The following is a 6,931-nucleotide window of genomic DNA, read 5'->3' as shown; positions in this document are numbered from 1 at the left end:
TACATTGCACAAACAATTCACAGGAAAAGTACGCCTGAAGCTACTGAAACAAAATGCTACACTAGAACACTTTGTAATTAGTAGCACTTTCTAGATCTTATTTGTATTAAGTTAATTTAAATTTTAATCACTATTCATAAGTATATAACATGTTAATGATTTTATGTAAAATTAGGGAGGGCCATATTGTAAACTACTGGGCAACCAGTAAATTATGTCACCCTCGTTAAATTTAGTCTTTTATTTTTTTTTTTATTATTACTTAAAAAGAAACAAAAAAAGAAAAAGAAAGTCGGAGATGCTCGTTGTGTTAGGTACAAATCAAGGATTCTGGTCTCACTTAGGGTGTTGACGACGAAAGGTCAACATTTTTAGCTGTCAAAGTATCCTTTAGGGTGCACTCGAAGAAATAATAATTAAAAGAAACGCTATCATTTAATTTTTGTTTTTTAGGTTTGATTCCCGCTGATCTCTAGAGTACGCGAGTCGGGTCTATAAGTGTGCGTGGGATCCTTTCTTGAACAGTGGCTAGTAATGGAACCTATTCCGTTTTAAGTGGTATCTTTTAGGGGTCTAATGAGGCTCGAGCAACTCCCATATTAGTCTCCTTTAAGAGTTAAATTCAAATATTGCGACGACCATCCCAGTTCCCCCATCCCCCGGGTATCAAATGTCTAACAGGAAGCGATGGAGTGAAGGAGTGAAGGAGTGAAGGAGTGAAGGAGTGAAGGAGTGAAGGAGTGAAGGAGTGAAGGAGTGAAGGAGTGAAGGAGTGAAGGAGTGAAGGAGTGAAGGAGTGAAGGAGTGAAGGAGTGAAGGAGTGAAGGAGTGAAGGAGTGAAGGAGTGAAGGAGTGAAGGAGTGAAGGAGTGAAGGAGTGAAGGAGTGAAGGAGTGAAGGAGTGAAGGAGTGAAGGAGTGAAGGAGTGAAGGAGTGAAGGAGTGAAGGAGTGAAGGAGTGAAGGAGTGAAGGAGTGAAGGAGTGAAGGAGTGAAGGAGTGAAGGAGTGAAGGAGTGAAGGAGTGAAGGAGTGAAGGAGTGAAGGAGTGAAGGAGTGAAGGAGTGAAGGAGTGAAGGAGTGAAGGAGTGAAGGAGTGAAGGAGTGAAGGAGTGAAGGAGTGAAGGAGTGAAGGAGTGAAGGAGTGAAGGAGTGAAGGAGTGAAGGAGTGAAGGAGTGAAGGAGTGAAGGAGTGAAGGAGTGAAGGAGTGAAGGAGTGAAGGAGTGAAGGAGTGAAGGAGTGAAGGAGTGAAGGAGTGAAGGAGTGAAGGAGTGAAGGAGTGAAGGAGTGAAGGAGTGAAGGAGTGAAGGAGTGAAGGAGTGAAGGAGTGAAGGAGTGAAGGAGTGAAGGAGTGAAGGAGTGAAGGAGTGAAGGAGTGAAGGAGTGAAGGAGTGAAGGAGTGAAGGAGTGAAGGAGTGAAGGAGTGAAGGAGTGAAGGAGTGAAGGAGTGAAGGAGTGAAGGAGTGAAGGAGTGAAGGAGTGAAGGAGTGAAGGAGTGAAGGAGTGAAGGAGTGAAGGAGTGAAGGAGTGAAGGAGTGAAGGAGTGAAGGAGTGAAGGAGTGAAGGAGTGAAGGAGTGAAGGAGTGAAGGAGTGAGGGAGTGAGGGAGTGAAGGAGTGAAGGAGTGAAGGAGTGAAGGAGTGAAGGAGTGAAGGAATGAAGGAGTGAAGGAGTGAAGGAGTGAAGGAGTGAAGGAGTGAAGGAGTGAAGGAGTGAAGGAGTGAAGGAGTGAAGGAGTGAAGGAGTGAAGGAGTGAAGGAGTGAAGGAGTGAAGGAGTGAAGGAGTGAAGGAGTGAAGGAGTGAAGGAGTGAAGGAGTGAAGGAGTGAAGGAGTGAAGGAGTGAAGGAGTGAAGGAGTGAAGGAGTGAAGGAGTGAAGGAGTGAAGGAGTGAAGGAGTGAAGGAGTGAAGGAGTGAAGGAGTGAAGGAGTGAAGGAGTGAAGGAGTGAAGGAGTGAAGGAGTGAAGGAGTGAAGGAGTGAAGGAGTGAAGGAGTGAAGGAGTGAAGGAGTGAAGGAGTGAAGGAGTGAAGGAGTGAAGGAGTGAAGGAGTGAAGGAGTGAAGGAGTGAAGGAGTGAAGGAGTGAAGGAGTGAGGGAGTGAAGGAGTGAAGGAGTGAAGGAGTGAAGGAGTGAAGGAGTGAAGGAATGAAGGAGTGAAGGAGTGAAGGAGTGAAGGAGTGAAGGAGTGAAGGAGTGAAGGAGTGAAGGAGTGAAGGAGTGAAGGAGTGAAGGAATGAAGGAGTGAAGGAGTGAAGGAGTGAAGGAGTGAAGGAGTGAAGGAGTGAAGGAGTGAAGGAGTGAAGGAGTGAAGGAGTGAAGGAGTGAAGGAGTGAAGGAGTGAAGGAGTGAAGGAGTGAAGGAGTGAAGGAGTGAAGGAGTGAAGGAGTGAAGGAGTGAAGGAGTGAAGGAGTGAAGGAGTGAGGGAGTGAGGGAGTGAAGGAGTGAAGGAGTGAAGGAGTGAAGGAGTGAAGGAGTGAAGGAATGAAGGAGTGAAGGAGTGAAGGAGTGAAGGAGTGAAGGAGTGAAGGAGTGAAGGAGTGAAGGAGTGAAGGAGTGAAGGAGTGAAGGAGTGAAGGAGTGAAGGAGTGAAGGAATGAAGGAGTGAAGGAGTGAAGGAGTGAAGGAGTGAAGGAGTGAAGGAGTGAAGGAGTGAAGGAGTGAAGGAGTGAAGGAGTGAAGGAGTGAAGGAGTGAAGGAGTGAAGGAGTGAAGGAGTGAAGGACTGAAGGAGTGAAGGACTGAAGGACTGAAGGACTGAAGGACTGAAGGACTGAAGGAGTGAAAGAGTGAAGGAATGAAGGAGTGAAGGAGTAGTAGTAATAGTAATAGTAATAGTATTCTTTATTGCGCCTTACTCTCCAAAGAGAGGTATTGGTCTACATACAACAAAGGTTTAACATTAATTAGCAAAAATACAAAATAACACTTACCATATCCGTTTTCAGTTAATTAGAAAAAATTCATAGTACTTGTTACATTTGTGAACCAAGAATCTATTTCCGTTTTTGAAACACCGAATAGATATATTTTCCTATAATTTTAGACGTAACCGTGTTTCTGCTCTAAGTAAATGCTTCGTCTTGTCGTGGTCACTTTAACTAGGGTAATGGGTGTCAGCGTTTAAAATATTTGAGTGCAGTTCATGTCTTAATGTGGTATACCCCCGACAATACACAAAGAAATGTTGTTCATGCCCTATGCAATTTTCTTTGCAAACTAAACATGTTCGCTCTTCTACTGGGATTCGTGCTCCTCTATTTTCATATTTGCCAGTTTGTATTCGTAATGCATGACATCCTAATCTAAGCCTTGTCAGGCTAATTCTGCGTACTGGCCTTTTAATTAATGTCAGGTAGTTTTCTAATTGATAATTATTTTTAACTTCCTTTTGTGTAAATTTCTCTCTTGAACTTGTTGAAGACCTATTCTAGGTTTCAAGCCAGCTCTGTAAATATTGATCCCTGAGGGTTTTCTTTGTAACTAATCGTGCCTTCTTGTTGTGTCGCTGGGTTGCTGGTTCTTTTACTTTACACTTTTTATTGATTTCTTCATTCTGTTGAATGTCAAAGAAAGGTGCATGTTCTGTTGCATACTGAAATGCTTCTTGTAACAAAACGTTGGTGGAATGCTTCAATCTTTGCCAGTAGCTGAAGATTGATACTTTTATGTCGATGCCCAAGCTCTGCCTTGCAAGCAATATTTTTGGTATACCATGGAACGTTTAATGACTGTTTACAAAAGCTTATATGAACCACTTGTTCAATTTTACTTTCATTAAAAGGTGTTTTGTATGATAATAGTTCCGGTCCCCCAAATTTCGCATGCGTAAAGTAACACGGGTTCAACTAGGGCATTAAAGAGTTTGTTCTTAATCGTAATTAATGCTGTATCATCCGTGTTAGAGAAAGATCGATTTATTATCTAGAGAGAACTTTGATGGGTTTTTTGCTAAGAACTTCTCTTGCATAGGTGTAACGACCAAATGACGTACTTTCTATTCCTAAATATGTTTGTTTCTAAACAATTTGTAAAGTTTCATTGTCATATTTAAAATCTACACAGTTCAAAATGTGCCTGGGATCTTTGTTTGGCGTCACGTATACTTTCTTGAGTTTCCCTTTCAGGATCCAAAGAACAAGGGTTTTACTTAAAGTGCCTATGAAGTGAATTCTTTTTTTTTTTTTTTTTCGCGTTTACCTGTCGCTTGTTATGTCTACTTTTCGAAACTGCGTAAAGCGAATAACGTTACAAAGAGAAAAATCCGACTTTTTGCCGCCCAAAGTGAGCTCAGTATAGCAAAACTGTGGTTCCGGAGACTGGCAACGAGTTTAGACGGGATGACGTAGGAAATTGTTTCAGCGATTTGTTTACCCTACTTCACCTCTGTAGCTACGTGAATTGCCAAAGGAGATTTCTTAAAAGTTCGCCATTTTTTTGTAAGTAAAATGTCAGATAGTGATGGATATGTCGTCTAGTGAAAGTTCCAACGTACAAGAGTCGGGAAAGTAGAGATGAAGTCGTCTAAACGATTTCCTACGTCACGACCTTGTAATACATTCGTTTTGGCCGCGCGCAAAATGGACCCACTATCGGTTGTCAAATTCGAACTTTGGGCAGCAAAAAGTCAAATTTTTCTCTCTTTAAAATTATTCGCTTTTGGTAATTTCGAAAAGTAGTCATAACAAGCGATAGAGCAACACCAAAACACTTTTCACTTCATAGGCAATTTAATAATCAATCCCACCATGATTTTCAGGCAATTTTCCATGTTACTATCAAGAATCAAGAGCCGTGATAATGGCTAAATATACATGTATATTTTTTTTGGCACTTTCACCACAAATGCTTGATAACCCTCAAACGCACAAACAAATTTATACCGTCCCGCTGGTACAAGCGCGATGATGGTTCAAAAAAATCAACCCGAATTAACATTCACAAACATTTATAGAAAACGCCAAAACTTTTAACGACATGTTTCGACAGAACCCACTGTCATCTACAGCTGATTGATGTAGAAAGCGTTGGAAGTTGAACTTATAATAAGTGGAAAAATGAAAGTGTAAGAATTATAAAAAAAAGATACCCTTTTCTTCTGTTCAAGAAAACCGACACTGCATGATACATTATTAAAAAATAACACTAAATTTGTCTTCAACAGCACATCAAAAATGCTGTTGCTATGTTAACGGTTGCTGCTGACATGGGCAAACAGTTAAGACAATAAAATTCCCTTACAAATAATGAATAAGCAGATTTTAATAAAATTTTATGATATTATTTGAACTCGAATTTTACAGACATATTATTTTATGAGATTTTATGTTTTCGATTTTACAGAGATTTTTTTCTCCTACCCTTTTCACAGAGAAAATGTGGAGATTTTACAGAGATTTATTTAAATGCTACATGTCTGTAAATTTTACAAAACATTTACAACAAAAATAACAACATTACATGGACATTTTATGCGATATCAAAGTGAAACATGTACTAAAATTTACAGACTATTTATAGAAATAACAAAATCTCTGGAAGTGTGCAAATTTACAGAGATTGTAATTTACAAAGGAAATGTGGACATTTTACAGAGATTTAACCAACTTTCTTGAAGTCTGTAAATGGTTCAACTTTTCCAGCGAATAAAGCTGTTCAATGCATCATTTATCATTTCTTCATTGTTTCGGTTAAGAATGAAGGGCTCATTTTGTTTGAAATATTGCTCCATGCATTTCCACTTAGTTACTTTGCGCCTTTATCCTCCATTGAATTCCTTGCATGCATTTTATACATAATTATTTAAGTAGCTCCTAAGAGTGTGTGTACTTATTGATGGATTTCTTGTTACTGGTAAAAACCGGACACCAGGAGCCTTTGGTCACGGGCTCCTGCGAATACAAAAGTCGCCGCGCCCATTTCTCCTTTGTTGGCCTTACGTTTTGTGGTATTTTTTGCTATTCATTAAGTGTATGTATTATAACTAACTTTTGCACTCAAAACTCCGAGAAGGGAATTATTCAAATTTAGCTATGAACCTCACGAGGTTCCCTATTTTCCACATATGCTCCATTCGCCACTGGACGTTTCTGGAAATTCGAACGGGAATTTCTGGTCGAATTGAAAGAGCTTATCCCGGACTGCAACACAGCCCGTATTTTCGTGAGAGTCAATTTGTCTGGAGAACGACCCTGTTCGAACTCAGAAGCGATTGTACTCCCTTCTAGCAATTTTCAGTTCTATTATGTCCTACGTTTTTGGTAACAAGATTGCTTTGGTGTATCTCGACATAACTAATTAGCTATGTCGAGAATCACCAAAGAGATCTTGTTTTGGGGGTAACGTAACCGCGATGGTCCACAAGCATCCCATCCAGAGGAGAGTAGAAATACTCCTAGTCGCTTCAATTTACTACGGGAACCGAGTTAAGCTCGGCCTGATGGACGACTTGGCTTGCATACAGACATACCTAAATTAATATTTTGGTTAATCAAATTGTAATGTGTGAGTCAATAAAGTACATTTTAATTGTTAATATCATAAACGCTTGTCAGTCCTAAATATCGTATGGGTTAGAGCTTCTCAATTAACAATTGGCTCCTGGCATCATAATTTTTTTCGCCCTATTTCCTTTCATGAATTAAGCTCCGTGCTGTACTCATTGCCAATGACTAATAGTCTTGTTCGATAAGCAAATTCAAAACACACGTGCAATGACATTTCAATATTCTTATACATATAGGTGGTTTCTATCCCAGCATTGCTTGATTGTAATTTTCTCTACGTCATAACATGTACATGTTACGTGAAAATAAACCGCAGAAATATTATATATCATTGAAGCACGAAGTTTCTATAGAAATGGCTCCGTCTCCAAAATAAGCTGAAGCCCTTCGTCAGGCACACGCGCTTCTTTAAATTGCGAGAGTGAAATTATACG

Source organism: Orbicella franksi, chromosome 3 (genome assembly GCF_964199315.1).
Source record: "Orbicella franksi chromosome 3, jaOrbFran1.1, whole genome shotgun sequence".
Lineage (NCBI taxonomy): Eukaryota > Metazoa > Cnidaria > Anthozoa > Scleractinia > Merulinidae > Orbicella > Orbicella franksi.
This window is presented reverse-complemented; position numbering follows the sequence as displayed.